This window comes from Antechinus flavipes, chromosome 1, assembly GCF_016432865.1.
Source record: "Antechinus flavipes isolate AdamAnt ecotype Samford, QLD, Australia chromosome 1, AdamAnt_v2, whole genome shotgun sequence".
Taxonomy (NCBI): Eukaryota; Metazoa; Chordata; class Mammalia; order Dasyuromorphia; family Dasyuridae; genus Antechinus; species Antechinus flavipes.
Genome location: NC_067398.1, coordinates 295,359,371 through 295,379,108, shown reverse-complemented (window position 1 = coordinate 295,379,108; position 19,738 = coordinate 295,359,371). Strand labels below are relative to the sequence as shown.

General features: G+C 36.3%; 1 long non-coding RNA gene across 1 annotated transcript; it reads left to right on the top strand.

The window, feature by feature from the left end:
- Positions 1–765: 765 nt before the first annotated feature.
- LOC127538977 (uncharacterized) lies at positions 766–9,353 on the top strand. Its single transcript, XR_007947797.1, has 2 exons — positions 766–949; positions 6,194–9,353. It is a non-coding gene; the product is annotated as an uncharacterized LOC127538977 (long non-coding RNA).
- The last annotated feature ends 10,385 nt before the right edge of the window (positions 9,354–19,738 follow it).

The following is a 19,738-nucleotide window of genomic DNA, read 5'->3' as shown; positions in this document are numbered from 1 at the left end:
CAGATTTACTAAGTAGACAAAAAAAATTCCTTCTTTCCTCCCTTCCTCCTTTCCTCCCTCCCTTCTTCCCTCCCTTCCTCCCTCCCTCCTTCCTTTCCTCCCTCCCTCCTTCCCTTCCTCCTTTCCTCCCTTCCTCTCTCCCTCCTTCCCTTTTTCCCTTCCTTCCTCCCTTCCTCCTTTTCTCCCTCCCTCCCTCCCTTCCTCTTTTCCTTCCTTCCTTCTTTCCTTCTTCCATTTTGCAATCTTTCCTTGACATGACTAATGTAGGAATTTGGTTTTGGATAGTTATATATATTTGCAACAGCATAAAGTGTCTCCTCCCTTTAGCCTCTTACTCAATGGATGGGGGAGAGAGTTCAGTATTGCAAATAAAATAAAACTGAATGTAAAAAAATAACAAAAATAACTACACTAGAAAGTGTTGCAGGATAAGTATCAAAGAAATGCACCATGCAGGTGCTAATGCAGTTAGGAAAGCCTATGACAATAGTTTTGTTTGACAGCTTTTTCTTTCTGCCCCCAACATTTAATGGATGAATACCTTTAGTTCTTTATGAAACTCAATGCAGCTACTTCAATTTGTTATTTTATTTATAAATTCTTTCACAATCAGTTGCCAACTATAAATGTGACATGTGTTTGTTATAACTGCTTTTGAGAAGAGTTCCTTCATAAGTTGCCAGCTGAAGGACTAAATCTTTGGCTTAATTCAGAAAAATATCCATTTGTTCTTTCCAGAGATGCAAACATCTTCCACCTGAGAATCCATGATATTCCAATTATCTAATCAGGATTTTGTCTCCTATAAAAGAAACAGGAAGATGCAAGATTTGCTAAAGAGAGCAGCTTTTTTGGGGCGCTAGAGTGGCTGATTGTTTCACAAGTTACCTAGTTGCTCTCTCAAATCCCTGACTTTTTGTCACCCAGTTACCTCCAGAAAATAAGCCAGGTAAGTAACACTTGAGATTCTTTCATAAACGGACACCTTGTTTCTCCTGTGTTTTTCTGCTCCTTTCTCCCACCCCAGAAGCATGCATTAAAAAAAAAAAAAAAAAAAAAAAAAAACTTTTGCTGCTTTTAGGTTGAACTTATTTGCAACTTTGGCATAAAATGAGTTATGGTAACATTGTTTTATTTTCTGCCTGAATAATAATCTTACTCTTCTTGTAAATGATTCAGACAAAAATAAACTGTTCCCACACTGACTTTAAATCAACTGGGAATGACTACTTCTGCTTCAGCTATCTCATAATACAGATATAATCAATTCTTTATTTGAAGAAAAGACACTAACTGGTACTTAAAAAAATAAAATTCTTAAAAACTAAACAATTCCAGTAGACTATGAAAACGATATAAATAGCACATAAAGTGGCACATATTGCAATCAAAAGTTTTCAAGGCACTTTACACTTTATCTCATGTATATTCAGGTAGCTAGCTGACACAGTGGGTAGAGCACCTGCCCTGAGTTCAAATCTGATCTCAGACATTTAACACTTCCTAGCTGTGTGACTCTGGGCAAGTCACTTAACCACAATTGCCTCAGGGGAAAAAAAAATCATCTTCCTAAGTTCAAATCTAGCTGTCTAGCTGTGTAACTCTAGGCAAATCACTTAACCTTGTTCTCAGTTTCCTTATTTGTAAATGAGCTGGAGAAGAAAATGACAAAATCCTCCAGTAAAACTTTGTTGAGAAACTCCCATATGGACTCACAAAGACTCAGATGTGACTGAAAAATATGTATATTCATACATATGTATATATCAACTGGGAATGACTGCTTCTGCTTTAGCTATCTCATAATACAGATGTCATCAATTCTTGATTTGAAGAAAAGACACTAACTGGTACTTAAAAAAATAAAATTCTTAAAAACTAAACAATTCCAGTAGACTATGAAAACGATATAAATAGCACATAAAGTGGCTATGTATATTCACATATATGTATGTGACATATGTATATTCACAACAATTGTAGCGATAGATGCTATTATTATCCCCACGTTATAGATGAAGAAACAGATTGACGGAGATTAAGTGACAGTCCTAAGGTCACATTTGAACTTGAGTCTAATGATTCCAAGGCCAGGGCTCTTATACTGAAGCTACTTAGGAGCCTAAGTAGCAAGTCTGACATAAGGCTCTCTGTTATAGGACTAGTTTGGACTGTGAGATACTCTGGGTTGGGGTACTAGAAAAAACTAATATGTCAAACTCAAATCAAGATAAATTCTCAAAAGGTTTAGAAACTTCTAAGAAAAAAAGATAGAATGCTAGAATGCCTTTCCTATGTCTTCATTTATGGAAGATTAGAAGGAGGAAGTAACTAAGTTAGAATGTTCAAAGGAACTAGGTTTCTGCTGGTTAAATCATTGATTCAGCAATACCACTACCGGATCTCAGAGATCATAAAAAAATGCAAAGATCTATCTACATCTACAAAAATATTTATAGTAGCTCTTTTTGTGGTAGCAAAGAAATGAAATTTGAGAGAATGTCCACCAATTAAGGAATGGCTGGACAAGCTGTGGTATATTAATGTAATAGAATGCTATTGTGCTATATAAGTCACAGTAGATGTCAAAGTACCCAGAGTAGTTCAGAGTTTTCTGGGAGTTCCTGAAACCCTTTCAGAAGGTCTACAGATTCAAAATTAGTTTTTATTTCTAAAATGAAAAATATCTACAAATATAATCTATGAGAAAACTCTTTGGACAGATCCTCAATACTTTTTAATAGTATAAAGATACTGAGAACAAAAGTTTGAGAATCATTGCTGTAAGAAATGATGAGCGGGCTGAATTCAGAAAAACCAGGAAAGACTTGCTTGAACTGATCCTGAGTAAAGTGAGGAGAACCAGGAGAACATTGTACACAGTAATGGTAACATTGTAAAATGATAAACTATTATTTACATAGTTTAATAGAAATAAATAACTAGATGTAAGAGAATTCCAAAACTCCTGATGGAAAATGTTATCCACATCCAGAGAAAAAAGTATGGTGTTTGACTATAGACTGAAGCATACTTCTTGTTTTTTTTTTTTCTTTTGTGATATTTCCTTCTTTTTCTGTTTCTTTGAAAACATGACTAATATGGAGATATGTTTAACATGATTGCACATGTATAGCCTATATCATATTGTTATTTTGAGGAAGGGAGAGAAGAGGCATGGAGGTAGAAAAATCTGAAACAATTTTTTTTATTATAGCTTTTTATTTACAAGATATATGCATGGGTAATTTTTCAGCAGATGGCAGGTTGACCAATACATGTTAAATATATTAAAGTATAAGTTAAATACAATATATGTATACATGTCCATACAGTTATTTTGCTGTACAAAAAGTCGGACTTTGAAATAGTGTACAATTAGCCTGTGAAGGAAATCAAAAATGTAGATCGACAAAAATAGAGGGATTGGGAATTCTATGTAGTGGTTCATAGTCATCTCCCAGAGTTCTTTAGCTGGGTGTAGCTGGTTCAATTCATTAATGCTCTCTTGGAACTGATTTGGTTCATCTCATTGCTGGAGATGGCCACATCCATCAGAATTGATCATCATATAGTATTGTTGTTGAAGTATATAATGATCTCCTGGTCCTGCTCATTTTACTCAGCATCAATTTGTGTAAGTCTCTCCTGGCCTTTCTGAAATCATCCTGTTGGTCATTTCTTACAGAACAATAATATTACATAATATTCATATATTATAACTTACCCAGCCATTCTCCAATTGACGGGCATCCACTCAGTTTCCAATTTCTGGCCATTACAAACAGGGCTGCCACAAACATTTTGGCACATACAGGTCCCTTTCCTTCTTTAGTATCTCTTTGGGATATAAGCCCAGTAGAAACACTGCTGGATTAAAGGGTATGCACAGTTTGATAATTTTTTGAGCATAGTTCCAAATTGCTCTCCAGAATGGCTGGATGTGTTCACAATTCCACCAACAATGTATCAGCATCCCAGTTTTCCTACATCCCCTCCAATATTCTGCATTATCTTTCCCTGTAATTCTAGCAATCTGACAGGTGTGTGGTAGTATCTCAGAGTTGTTTTAATTTGCATTTCTCTGATTAATAATGACTTGGAATATTTTTTCATGTGGCTAGAAATAGTTTCAATTTCTTCCTCTGAGAATTCTGTGGAACTCAAATCTTTAAAAAATAAAATAAATATTGAAAACTATTTTTACTTAGAAATGGAAAAAATTGAATACTATATTTAAATTAAAAAAAAAAAACTTGTTGATTACAGAAAGTTCAGGTGCTTTCGAATAATTTCCATGTTTTTGTTTGGTGACTTTTCTCCCACTTATACCTCTTTCCTTCTTAAATCCATAAAACTGAAAACTTGCCTCCAAGACTAGCAAACCTTGGAAACTGCTAGAATCCTGGGGTTCAAAGTATCCTTTGTTGCTGAGTTCAGGAACCCACTTCTAGTAAATCCTTAGAAAAGATTAGCAGTGAATTTTAAATTGGTGTCCAGATTGCTTCACTTCACTAAAGGAAACCATATTTGATCATATCGCCTTCACCCAAGGGGGTATTTGATATCTATTCCCTAACCTTCATTTTCGGTTAGAAGTCCTGACTTGAAACCTATTTCAAGATATAAAAAAGCTTCCTCCTTTATTAGTAGCCAAGAATATTTTTGCATGTCCATTTTTGTACTTCTGTGATAAGCTGAGGCCAGCTCTGTTACAGGTGAATAGAAAGCACACTTTAGGATATTAAAAGGAATCTTTTCCCCCAGGAAACTTCAAATTGTGAGAGGAATGTTTAGGGTTGTTTTTTTTTCCTGCATAGTATGCCTTTACCTTGTAATTAATTTCTTAGATTCCATTTTTTTTGTTTCGCTTTCACATCAATTATTCTATCCTTATTTTATTTTAATCTTCATTCTGTACAGCTAAATTAACTTACTATACTTTCCCTTAAAAGTATTTTCATCATGATTGGAGATCATGGAACTGTATGATTGTAGTAGGCCTTAGCTATGATCCTGAAATTATACTACCACTGGTTTTAGTAGAACATGATCCTGTGAAAACCATCAATTGGGAAGATAGTACCAGATTTCCATGGCCCTCTTTCTCACTTTTTTTCTTTATGATGAGCTGCCTAATTCTCAAGATGTTAAATAATGAAGCTGATTTCTGACAAACTTCAGAAATGAGCTATAATAAAAGAAATTGTTGACTGTATTATACACTGTCCAAAAATTTATCTACACACCATATATAATTGGCCCAAAAGCCAAGAAGTAACAGTTATTGATCAAAAAGGGGTTTGAAAACCCTAGACTTAAAATATAGGTAGAATTGATGAGCATATGGTAATGTGTTTTAAAAAATGCCAAGAAATCGTTTTAGGAGGTAAAACTAAGCCACTTCAGAGTATTCGAGCACTTTAATAAGGCAATAAGAGATCCTTACTTGAAATAGAACCCAAGCCCTGCCTGAATAGATTGAATATACTATGTCGTTTTAGAGTCTTTCTGGGAGTACAGAATCATTTTTCTGTCTAATGATATGGCTTTTCTTCTTTCTATCAGAAAGAGTCATATTTAAGAGGGCTAAGTATTAAAATAGACTTAATGCCTATATTTTATAATTACATTAGTTAAGATAAGAGGATCAAATCATCCCCTCTCTTCCAACTGTATTAATAGACAATAATTAAATGGTCACCATGTTTATAAAGGTACCCAGCTTGAATGACTTCATTGAGAGTAGTTCTCTCCCCCTCTCCCCCCAAAACAATTAAAGATACAGTTTCAGGGAAAACTAGTGAGGTAGATATTTATCAATGTGCAGTTTTCTTTCTATTTTTGTCATCAGAAATCTTCTATAAACTCTGAAAACAATTTCTTGGTGCCACAGTTCAAGAAAAAATGGTAGATGGGATAGAACAAACAATCTGATTAATTACACTCAAGTTGGATTATAATGAAATCAATGTGTTCTAGCAAAAAGCATAATGAGGGGACAGCTAGGTGACTCAGTGGGATAGAGCACCAGTCCTGAAGTCAAAAGGGCCTGAGTTCAAATCTGACTTAAGACATTTAACACTTCCTAGTTCTGTGACCCTGGACAAGTCATTTGACTCTACTTCATAAGGGGGAAAAAAGGAAAAATCTCCTCCACAAAATCATGACTTCTTACACTTTCTTTCCCCAGGCATAAAGTCCATCCTGCAATGGAAGTCACTGAGGCTTCACTGTTCACTTCTCGGAGATCACAAGAAAATTTCTGGACCCGACACCAAACCTCTCTAGGCATGATCTTAGCCGGAGGAATAGCGTTTATAACTGGATCATTTATTTTAGTATTTTTTGCCACTAACTACATTTCTGAATACTTCATGTCGGGACCACTTTGTCTTTCTTTTGGCCTCTGTACTATAGCTATTGGGATCGTAATGATGACCATAGAGGACATGACATTGTGGCTACCTTTTAGAGTTGGTGAGCATATCTCTTTCATGAGGCAGACTGCAACCCGAGCTTCCGCCGCAACCCGAGCTTCCGCCGCCACCCAGACTGCAACCCGAGCTTCCACTGCAACCCGAGCTTCCGCCGCCACCCAGACTGCAACCCGAGCTTCCCCCACCACCCAGACTGCAACCCGAGCTTCCCCCCCCACCCAGACTGCAACCCGAACTTCCCCCACCACCCAGACTACAACCCAGACTGCAACCCAGACTTCTACTGAGGATTAAACTTCTTTACATTTTAAAATGCATGATCATCTAAACTTACAATAACTTCACTGTGGCCAAATTTGCATGAATGTTCAACTTTGTACAGAATCTGCATCAAAACAAGGCTCTTTGCCATTTTCCCAGAGAGTGACTCTAATTATTCGATTAGAAAAGCAAAGCTTGAGAGATTAGAAAACGTAAAAAAGAATCCTGCTTATGACAAGACTGGGGCAACAGATAGGGACCACAGTACAGGAGATAGTGCCTTGAGAAAGATGAAGTTAGAAAATAAACACAGAATTGATGAGAGGTTGGGTGCCCCAAAAGGCATTATATACACTTTTATGTCCTCCAGTGCCTCTAAACCCAAATATCCACATGTGATCAAAGTCATGGTCAGGCTACAGCTTGGTCTGGGTTTTTTCTGTTTAACACTTTCCTCGGGAATTTAAAATTTGAGGGTAATGTTTGGGCCAGCCCTAGATGCTCCTTCATTGGCTGGCTATATAGGAAACAAGGAAGAGTCAAAGGAAAGAAGGGTTTCTCAGAAGTACTTGTGCTTCAGCCAATTTTCTACATTGCTCTTCTAGTCAAGAAGTAGGACAACTTTTTTTTTTTTTTTTTTTTTTAAAACAGGTTGAAGCTCTGCTCAGAGAGGAGGACCCTAAATCTTTTCTGCCAGTTATCATGGAGATGTTTGTAAAACTCATTTTCATCCTTGCTGGAATGTCACCGTGACCAGGCCAGTTCTCCACACCTCCACACCTTGGAAACAGGAATTTCTAAGTTAACAGCTCTGCAAATATACAGCCTATTGACTCCATGATTGTTACAGTGGAATATTCTGTATTTCTTAGTAACAGCTTTGGGCCCCAGTACCATAGAGTCATACCATAGAGTCAATACCACCAGCATTAAAGCTATATTCTCTGGACAACCCCAAATCACCAATTTTTAAATTGCCCATTGAGGAGCAGGTTGGCCTTCAGGTGAAGGATCCAGTTGTATGGAAGATGCTTCATCCTTGACATGAATCTTGGTCATCAGGGTTTTTACTTTCCCTGGAAGGAATGACTGCTTCATTGTCTCCAGGACATTCCTGAGATCATCCCTGAGGTCATCTTCCACATAATTCTTCATGATTTATGCTTTGTCCATATTGCTGCCCATCTTGATCTCCCAGACAAGTAATAATGTTTATATGCTGAGCTTTCATGATAGTATTAATTTCTCTGAGCCAGATAATCATTTCTATTTCCAACCATTTCAAAGACAAAATTTCATTAGTCTTTTTTTATCCTTTGGTTTGTGACTTTGTCACAACATGTGACTTCTTCATTTCTATTCAGATTCTGGGATACTTCTATATTCTGATAACCCTGAGGGGAAGCAGGTTTTGGGGGAGCTGCTCTTTCAGCTCAGTAGAAGATTAAGGCTGGAGAGTTGGGATGTAATCTTTATGCACTATAAGGCTGGATTGCAGCATCCCCTCTGTTCTCCTCTGTCCCTCTCTCTAACACCTAACATAGCTTCTCTTCTCTCATTCTTCCGCTTCTGTCTTTTCACTCATTTCTTTAGGAATCTGCTCACATACTTTCTCAGAATTATTTCCTGTCCCATTCTCTTCTTCCTCTTCTGATTCCTCACAACTACTCTCTTCTTCCTCCTTGAAGCCAGATGCTGACTCTGGTGAATAAGGACTCAGCTGAGCTGCTTTTTCTTTTAAATTTTAGAAAAGAGATCTCTTTCTTTGTTTTTCTCCATTTGGCTGGCTTCCTGCCATGTCCTTCCATGGTCCTCTTGTACTGCTCTGTGATGAATAGAAACTTCTGGCCTCTTGCTCTTTGTGCCTCTTCGAAGACGTCTCTCCCATTCCTTCTGTTCCCTCCCTCCCTGCTTCTCCCTTATCTTCCATTATGGTTCTTTCTTTAGCTCCAAATGTTCAAGATAATCCTTTTTCCTCCTGGAATATTCTCAAGCCATCTCTCTCTTTTGCTTTTCTCTTTCCATTTCCAGCAAGCTTTATCCTGTTCCTCCTGATGCCTTTGACAGCTCATGTTCTCATTCCTCTTTTACCCTGACCTACTTCATTCTGTTAAATGATGTAATGCCCACTTCCTTTTCTTTTCTTTCCTGTGAGAAGCTTTTTTGTCCCCTTATGTGACCATTTGCTGGGGTGTTTTGAAAGTCAGAGTTATCTTTCACCTTTATCTCCTATAGAATCTGTCTTCCTGTGAGATGGATTTCTGATTATCTCCATATGATATTCTCATCCTCATCTCTAAATTTAGATTTCCCATCACCAGAATTTTTAATGTTTTATCTCTGCCTTTTCCTTATTTCTTTCTTCTCTTCTTTTCCTGAAGACATTTCACCTAAAGTTTTTAATTTCCATAAATCCTCATCTTCACTTATCTGAGGTGAAGCTACCTGCCACCACCGGAAAGACAGCTGTTGCCCACCCACAGACTGAAGAGAAGCAGCATTGAGTGCTGAAGAAGGGTCCCCTCCAAGTTTAGCATGATTTGGTGATGTTGGATGAAAGCTTTTTCTTTTTTTTTTTTTTTAACTTTCTCTTGCATGAAGTTTTAAACATTAATTTTTTTCTATTTTTAATAAATATTTCAGTTTCTAGCATTTACAGTGTTTTCCTTCTACCTAAACAAAATTTCCCTAAATTCTACATTTTTGAAAGTCGGGGAGAACTTTTAAGGCTTGACTATCTTTCTAAGCTCTAAAATTTCTGCAGGTCTTTGTTGGGAACAGCAATCTGTAAGCTGATCCCAGCACTGAGATCAAATGTGCACAGCACTCATGCAGCAACAACATTTCCTTCTATGATTCTCATTAATGGACTATTATTTCCTATATTTATAACTGGCTTGATTACAGCGCTAAACATTATCTTAAAAAATCTGGTGACAAGGGAAATTTGGGCAAGTTAACTAGAAATGATTCCACATGTAAAGTCCAAAGTAGCTCACGGGAGGCCTCAGGATCAGCTAGAGTCAGGATAAGCAAAAGTCTATGGTCTTTAGGAGGAGAAGTGAAGAAGATGGACAAAACTGCCAGGAGTTTTGCCAATGAGCCCTCCTTGATTCTAGAGTCCAGAATCGCCACACTTTTCTCCTCCTTGTCCTGCGGCAAGTTCTCTTGCCTCTCTCACTCCACCCCCTAATCCTTCCTATGATTATCTGTATACACCAAATATAGAGCCAGCACAGTAAGAAGGGCCATTTTCCCAAACATATGTTAATAGAATCATTATCCAAGAGGTAATTAACCTGATTCAAGCACACTTTTTAAAGAGTTTCAGCCCTTTACACCATATACATATTCTGTCCTAATAAAACTAATCTCTCTGAGACAAAAGATGGATACATTCCAAAAGTATGAAGTGTTCCAAATCCCTGTAGAGGATTACCTAGTTAAAGTACAACAGGGACTCTAATACCATATACAGGAATTTATTGAACACCATTGTCTCTATAGGAGAGAATTCAAAAGCCTAAGCCACAGTGGTGTTTATTAACTTGGGCTCAGAAAAGATCAGTTTGCCTAGAAGTCAGTAGAGGGTTAAAACATAGCTTGTGTGTGTGTTAGGATTTATGGATGTCAGCAACTAACTTTGGAAGTGGAAGAGGAGGAGGAGAAAAGGAGTCTGAGGAAATGACATTTACAAATGCATTAAAACAAAGTCATATGTTTGTTCTTTAGATCCCAGTTTCTTAAATGATTCACAACCTTATGTTGGGTTTTGTAACTGAATGTGGGGCTTGAAAAACTGAGTTTGATTTGTATACATATATATATATATATATAGACACACATACATATATATGTGTATTTATACATATATATGTTTGTACTTAGGGTGTCATAACTGAATACGGGTGTTGAAAAATTGAGTGATTTGTATACCTATTTTATATATACATACACGTGTTTAGACACAGACACACACTCTCAGGGTTATGTGGGTGGGAAAAATTTAAGTAGCCCTGTTTCAGACAAGTCAGGAACCATTATCTTTGCTTTTCTATCTGAGCTGGTCAAGACTAGTTTCAGCAGATGAAAAACATCTGAATTCAGCTCAAATTTAATTCCCAAAGAATCACTGGCATGTCAAACAGCCCTGGGCATAAGAAATCCTCCTGATTTGCTATTTGTTGTATTCATTCATTGTCTGGTTCCCCTGTGAAAAAGGGAAGCTATAATGTATTTAATTACAGAGCTCATGTCTACTCTAAGCCTAAGCTAAACAAATCCATTCCTTTAGTAGTGGCAAACTTAACGAAAGTGCCGGTCTATGGGGGCAGAAAAAGGTCTCAATAAAACAACTGAGGTAATTGGTTGGCCTATAGAATAATACTGTGAGCCTGAATAATACTGTGTGTAATACTGGTAAAGAATGAGTTCAAATGCCTCAGACAAATGCCAGAAGGCAGTTGTGTGGCCACATTACTTCTGGCTGTTTCAGTTTTCTTGTACTTCGCTGGAAATAATAGTATCACCTCCCAGAGTTATGGTAAAGATAACATGAAAATGTAAAGTGATCTTATAATTGCTGCCTGATACTCTTGTTCATTTTGAATTTAATAAATATTTATAAAGTGCCTATATGGCACTGTGATAAGATGCCAAAAGAGGCAAAAGACCATCTCTTTACTCAAGCAGTTCACAATATGATGAGGGAGACAACCAACAAATATATAAACAATATATAAATAAATATATAAAAATGAACTATATACAGAATAAATAGGAAATAATTGAGAGGTAAGGTACTAAAATTGAAAAAGATTGGGAAAGTCTTTCTTTGGAAGATGGGATTTTAGTTGGAACTTAAAGAAAGCCAGGAAGTTGGGATTTGTAGATGAGGAAGAAAAGCATTCCAGGCACTGGAGACAGAGAAAATGTCCAGAGTTGAGTGTTTTGTTGGTGGAATCAAAAGGAGACCAGAATCATTAGATCCAAGAATACATGGTGAAGAGTATCTTTGCATAAATTGTTCTCCCAGCTCTTCCCTAAAACTTGAAACTTTACAAATGTATCAGAAAGGTTTGAATTAGATTCTTCATGTTAGAAATGGAAAAAAAAATTCAACAGATAGTTTAAAATGCTATGAACTGAGATTGAAGACCAAGAGAAACCATATGTTCCAATTATACAATCAAGTTTCTAAAGCAAACAGCTTTATGAAGATGGCTTCATATATAGTTTCAGCTTCCATTAAAATGTATAAGTACTTTCCAGGAGCAGATATTTTTATTAGGCATTGATGATATGGGATCAGTATCAAAATGATGTGATTGATGTAACGCCAGATGATGACAGGCACCAAAAGTTGGGATTCAGTCATGTGAAGAATTCACAATGGCCTTTCTTTTTGCCGAAAGGTAGATTTATTTAGGGGAACAGATTACAGACAAAATGAAGGGGTACAATAGACATCAGGAATGGTAAATATGAAATAGTTGTGAGAGCATATGAAAGATGAGTTTCTCCGTGCAACTCACATTTATCCAGTAGAAAGGGAGCACTCCCCCCCATGAGATTGGGACATAGAAATTAACTGGCAGACTAAATCCTGAAAGGGACACAGCACCCTAAAGCATTAGATATAAGTGTTACTACTGGGCTTATATCCCAAAGAGATAGTAAAGAAGGGAAAGTGACCTATATGTGCAAGAATGTTTGTGGCAGCCCTGTTTATAGTGGCTAGAAACTGGAAATTGAATGGATGCCCATCAATTGGAGAATGATTGGGTAAATTGTGGTATATGAATGTTATGGAATATTATTGTTCTGTAAGAAATGACCAGCAGGATGAATACAGAGAGGTTTGGAGAGACTTACATGAACTGATGCTAAGTGAAATGAGCAGAACCAGGAGATCATTATACACAGCAACAAGAAGGCTATACAATGATCAATTCTGATGGACATGGCTGTTCTCAACAATGAGAGAACTCAAATGAGTTCCAATTGATCTATCATGAACAGAACCAGCTACATCCAGCGAAAGAACTCTGGGCAATGAGTATGGACCACAACATAGTGTTTACACTCTTTCTGTTATTATTTGCTTGCTTTTTGTTTTTCTTCCCAAGTTATTTTTACCTTCTTTCTAAATCTGATTTTTCTTGGATAGCAAGACAACTGTGTGTGTGTGTGTATATATATAGTATTAACATATACTTTAACATATTTAACATGTATGGGACTACCTGCCATCTAGGGGAGGAGTGGGGTGAAGGAGGGGAAAAGTTGGAACAGAAGTTTTTGCAAAGGCCAGTGTTGAAAAATTACCCATGCATATGTTTTGTATATAAAAAGCTATAATAAAAAATAAAATATAAAAAAGACAGCTATAAGAAGAAAAAGTGGGGATGGGAAGCATAATGGAATTAGGAGAGATATCATGTGGTGAAGGGGAAGAGGAAGGGAAAAGATACCATGAAGCAGAGTGCTGTGGTCAGCTGACCCAAAGGAGGACAGTAGCCATGGGATGGCCCATAAGTAGATTTTATAGGAAAAATTTAACCTCAAGATATGACTGGGATTTCTTATAGGGCATTGCAAGGTAGAGACTGCTACAGACCTTTACAGAGGATGGGTCTTAACTTGGATTTAAAACTGGACTACCTCTCCAAAGGGTGGGGCCATGAAATTAAACTGATCTCTATCAGTGCCAGATCTGGGATTAATTTTTATCAATTTCTCTGCTACCTAGCCCAACATTGAAGAACTCATCATTGGGAAAAAGAAAGTAGAAATAAGAAGTCCTTGATCCTAGAGAATTGAGAATGTATTAAAGAAATAGGACATATACCTAAATAAGCAAAATATAGACCATGGAAAAGATCATGAATAAACAAGAGATAGAGAAGTTCATGGGAGATAAAATGAACAATTTTGATGATATAAAACTAAAGATTTTTTTTTACACAAAAAAGTAATGCAGCTAAAATTAGAAGAGAAGCAGGAAACTGGGGAGAAAGATTTGCAACAAATTTTTTTTCATAAGTCTCTTTTCTAAAATATACAGGGAACTGAGTCAAATGTACAAGAATAAGATTCATTTTCTAATTGATAAATGGCCAGAAGATATGAATATGCAGTTTTCAGAGGAAGGAATCCAAGCTATCAAAAGCAAGATATATAATGCTGAAATCTAATAATTACATAAAGTAAAATTGATAGAACTTTGAGGTACCTCAGATCCATTATTGACTAATTTGACAAAAAAAAAAAAAAAGGAAAATGACAAATGATGGAAGGAGCTGCAAAAATAAACAAACAAACAAAAAACTCAAGCACATTAATACACTGTTGGCAGTGTTGTGAATTGATTCAAGCATTTTGAAAAGCAATTTGGAACTATGTCCTCAAAGCATTTAAACTGTGAATATTCTTTGATCCAATGATTCTGCTACTAGATATGGAGTACACTCCAGAGATCAAAGAAAGAGGAAAAGGATCCAAATCTACAAAAGTATAGCAGTTTATTATCTTCCTCCCTCCCTCCCTCTCTCACTTTCTTCTCTTTTTCTTCCTTCCTTCCTTCCTTCCTTCCTTCCTTCCTTCCTTCCTTCCTTCCTTCCTTCCTTCCTTCCTTCCTTCCTTTCTTCTTTCCTTCTTTCCTTCTCTTCCTCTATCCTTCCCTCATTCCTTCATTTCTTCTGTTCTATCTTCCTTCTTTCCTTCTTTTCCTCCTCCCTCCCTTCCTCCCCTGCTCCATTTCTGTCTTTCCTTCTTTCTTGATTTGGCTAATAGAAGAATTTGTTTTGCATCAATGTGTATATTTGCAACTGGTTTACATTCTACTTACTAGCACCACCCTTCTGAATGGATAGAAGGAGAGAATTCAGAATTTAATATAAAATAAAATTGAATTTTTATAATGCCCATAGTGTAGTTAGCGATGCATCTAGATCTATGTGTAATTGATTATTGAATTGATTCCTATTTAATGTTATTGAATATATTGAATCAAAATAATAGAAAGTGATTCAGGAGAAGTGCCAAAAACAGGTGTAAGTGAATTCTAATCTAAGAAGTTAGGGAAAACAATTAGTCATTTTATTTCGCAGCTTCTTTCGTTCATTCCCTCAATATTTAAAGGAGGAACATATTTAATTCTTAATGAAAACCAATGCAACTGTTAAAGGGGCTTTATCAATCTGTCATTTTATTCATAAGTTCTTTCACAATCAGTAACCAGCAAGAAACTTGACACATGCTTCCTTATAACTGCTCTTGAGAAGAGTTCCTTCATCAGTTGCCAGTCGAAAGACTAAATCATTGGTTTAATTCAGGAAAATATTCACTTGTTCTTTCCAGAGATGCAAACATCATTCCACCTGAGAATCCATGATATTCCAATTATCTAATCAGGCTTCTGTATTTTATAAAGGAAACAGGAAAATGCAAGACCTACTAAAGAGAGCAGCTTTTCTTGGCTAGAGTGGTTGGTTATTTCACAAGACAACTGGTTGCTCTTTCAGATCCCTGAGTTTTTGTTACCCAGTCACCTCCAGAAAATAAGCCAGGTAAATGAAATTCTTTCATTCTTTCATAAATGAGCCCCTTGTTTCTACTATGTTTTTCTGCCTTCTCTGCTCTACCCCAGCAGCAATCCTAAAATGTTGTTGCTTTTAGCTTGAACTGATTTGCAACTTTCTTTTCATATCCTGAATGATAATGCTTGCTGTTTCTCAGAAACTACACTTCTACTGGCCAGCGGTTTCCTGCTGATATTTAAAAAGAAAACAAGTTCCCACCTGTTTTGTTTTTTTCTACTACTAGCCATCATTTTCTTCTCTCCTCTCCTCCCCTCCCCTCCCCTCTACCTATTTGGCGCAAAATGGGTTACAGTACCAATGTTCTGTTTTCTATCTAAAGAAGAATCTCTCTGTTCCTGTAAATGGTTCAGATAAAAATGAATTGGTCTTACAGACTTTAAATGAAGTGGGAATTGCTGTTTTAGTTATTTTCAAGATTATATGATGTTAAAAATTATTTTGTAGCAATTGGCAAAATCAGTAAAGTCCCTTTAGCATGTATGCTTTCCAAAGCAAGCATTCTGTTAACTTCTATGAGAAGGGTATCAGATGAGGGGCCACAGTCCCCACTATTGTATAACGGTATATTCATTTAAGGTTTAAGACTCAGATGCTTAATTTATTTCTATCATAATAATCACCACCAATAAATAGTACTTAAAGATAAAGTAAACTTTCTTCTTATAGCTGACTTGGGTTTCAGTTTGCCTACTCTGAATATTACTAAATCAGTCTCACAAACTTTAAGCTCGTATTGCATGCAAGTCCTGGGAAGGGAGTGATAAGTAAAACAACCCCAATATTTGGTAGCTATTTGGTAACTGCACAGTGAAGGAGGAAAGACAAACACAATTTCCTTAAACAGAAGAATGAAGAAGAAAAATTAAAGGAGAGGATTGGTCAAAATAAGATGACAAATGAGCTATAAGTACTTTGACTCAGGGTAAACTTCTTCAGGGAAGTAATAATAACTAATTTCTCTTTGAAGAAGGGAAGAGATGTATATAAATACACACATACATGAGACGGGAGAGCAAGGGCAGGAAGGGAAGAATGAGGGAGGGAAGGGAAAGAGTGGGGAGAAGGAGAAAAGAGTGGGAGGGGGAGGAGAGAAGAATCCATTCCAGACTTGGGGACAATGAGCCAAGTCACAGAGACAGATAAAGGTGAGATATATTGCCAAGAATAAAAAATGCCCCCAAAAGGAAGGTAAAAGCAGATTGTAGAGGAATATGAGGAGGTAGATTGTAGAAGGCCTTGGGTGGCAGGATCACAAATTAACCAACAGAAGAAAGTAGAAGAAGGAGCCTCTTAAGGCTTTTGAGTGAAGGAATGGTGTGATTCCAGCTATGCCATGGACACATAACTTGGGTAGTGATTTGAAGAAAGGATGGCAATACAGAAACTGACTGTGGAGTGCAAACCGAGATAATTTGAAGATTATTGGTTGGTTGATTGGTGGGGGTAGGGCCACTAACAGAAATAGCCAAGTTAAAGGGAGGGTGAAGAGTGGGTATGAAAATGAGTGCCATTTGATCTTATCCTGTGGGAAGCAGGACTCTCAGGTAGAGAGGGAGCTAGGACTGATTCTAGAAGGAGGCTGAAGGAATACTAGAACTTCAAGAAGGAAAGTATTCTGATGGCCATCTAGTCTACCCCATGCACCAAATAATTCTGTATTCTCTTTCTGCCAACTGCTTCCCAAAGATGGTCCAGTCTTCTGGACAACTTTAAAAGGTGTCCAGCATAGAAGAAAATAGTGATGCTATGGGAATGGATAAAACCATCATGGAAATAAGATTCTCCTTATCTAATGCAGTCACTTTTTATTGACTGAAATGATGTTAGAGGCCAGGAAATGATGAGCAGACTGATTTTAGAAAAGCCTGGAAAAACTTGCATGAACTGATGCTGAGTGAAGTGAGCAGAGCATTGTACATAATAATAGCACATTTATGTGATAAGTTTGATAGGTTTAGCTCTTCTCAGAAATGCTATGAACTAAGACTATTACAATAGACTTAAAATGTAAATGCCATTTGCATCCAGAAGAACTATGGAGACTGAACGTGGATCAAAACATAGTACTTTCCACCATTTTTGTTTGTTTGCTTTTTTTCTTTCTCATATTTTCCCCCTTTTGTTCTGATTCTTCTTTTATATCATGACAAATATGGAAGTGCATTTAAAAGGATTGTACATGTATATATAACCTATATCAAATTGCTTGCTGAATTGGGAAGAAGGAGGTGAGGGTGGAAGAAAAAATATGGAATACAAAATCTTATAAAAATGAATGTTTAAAACTATCTCTACTTGTAACTAGAAAAATAAAATACGATTGAGGGGAAAATAATGTTAGAGGCCATGTATTATAATACAATGTCCTCAGTTCTTGGTATGAAGAAAGGAAAGACCAAACAATTTAAGTTTCCATAAGCCCTATCATTGGCCTGTATACATTATTGTATAAATTACATATATTGTAAATGAATTGCATTTTTCATAATTTACATAATTCAATGATATATGTTATAATTGAAAGTTTGCAAGGCACTTTACACATTATTTCATGTAAATACAGGCAGCCAGATAGCACAGTGGATATGATGCTGAGACTGGAGTCAGTAATTCTGAATTCAAACTTGGCCTCAGATAGTCCTTATCTGTTTGACTGACCCAGAGCAAGTCACTTAACCCTGTTGGCCTCAGTTTTTAAAAATACATATACAATAGTATTTTTCCCCAAATACATTACAAGAAAATGCTTAGCATTCATTTTTACAATATTTTGAGTTTGGAATTTTTCTTCCTTCCATTCTCGCTCCCCTCCTCTCTTCCCAAGAATGTAGGCCATTTGATCTAGATATGTTTTATGTTAAACATATTTCCATATTAGTCATACTTTTGACAGAAGAAACATATCAAAAAGGGAAAAAAGAATAAAGTAGAGATCTGCGTTTAGAGTCTATTTGTCCTTTATCTGGATATGGATAGCATTTTTCATCACAAATCCTTCAGAGTTGTCTAGGATCATTGTATTACTGAGAATAGTTACATTCTTTATATTGATCATCTTATTGTATACAAAGTACATTTTAATTTTAGTTCATGGAAGTTTTTCTCAGGTTTTCTGAGAGCATCCTTCTCATCATTTCTTATAACACATTAGTATTCCATCACAATCACACACTACAATTCATTTAACCATTCTCCAACTAATGCCTATACCCCCAGTTTTCCTTTCTTTGCCAGCAGAAAAGAGCTGTTATAGGTATTTTTTGTACATACAAGTTATTTTCTTTGCCCCCCTCTTTTGTACAGGCCCAGCAGTGGTCTTACTAGATCAAAGGGTATGCATGGTTTTATAGGTCTTTGGACATAATTCCAAATTTTTCCACAGAATGGTCAAATCAATTCAAATTCTACCAGTAGTACATTAACATTTTATTTTCCCCACATCCCCTCAAATATTTGTCATTTCCTTTTTCTGTCTTATTTGCTAATTTAAAAGGTATGTGGTTGTACCTTAGAATTGTTTCAGTTTCCATTTCTCCATTCAACACAGAGAGCATTCTTTAAAATATGGTTATAAATAGATATGATTACTTCACCTGAAAACTGGTCTTATTCTTTGATCATTTATCAATTGGGGAATGGCTCTCAGTTCTCTACATATTTGAGAAATGAGGTCTTTGTTTATGTTTCAAAAATTTTTTTCAAAATTATTCTTGTTAAATGTTTCTCTTCTTCTCCCCATTCTTATTCTATTCTTTCTTTTCCCCTTGTTCCTTCTCAAAAGTATTTTGTTTTTTTACTACCCCCTCCCCAAATTGGCCTTCCCTTCTATTACATCTCATACCCCTTCATCTCCTACTATCCAGTAGACTAAGATAGATTTCTATGCCAATATTATTCTGTCGTTGAGCCAATTTCAATGAAAGTAAGGTTCACTCGGTCCCCGTTTTTCTTCTTTAAAAAAGCTTTTTCTTGTCTCTTTTATATGAGATAACTTACTCCATTCTATATTTTCCTTTCCCTTTCTCTCGGTATGTTCTCTCACCCCTTGCATTTATTTTTTTAGATATCAACTCTTCACATTCAGTTAATAGCTGCGCCCTGTCTATCTATTCCTTCAAATGGCCCTAATAATGGAAAAGTTCTGAGGTACAAGTATCATCTTCCCGTGTAGGAATGTCCACTGTTTAACCTTAAGTTCCTTATGATTTCCCTTTCTTGATTATTTCCTTATGTTTCTCTTGAGTCATGTATTTGAAAATCAAATTTTCTATTCAGCTCTGTTCTTTTCATCATGAATTCTCAAAAGTCCTCTATTTCATTGAATTTCTACCTTTCCCCCTCAAAGGATTATACTCAGTTTTGCTGGGTAGGTGATTCTTATTTGTAATTCTAGCTCCTTTGGCATCTGGAATATCTTATCTCAGGCCTTCTGAA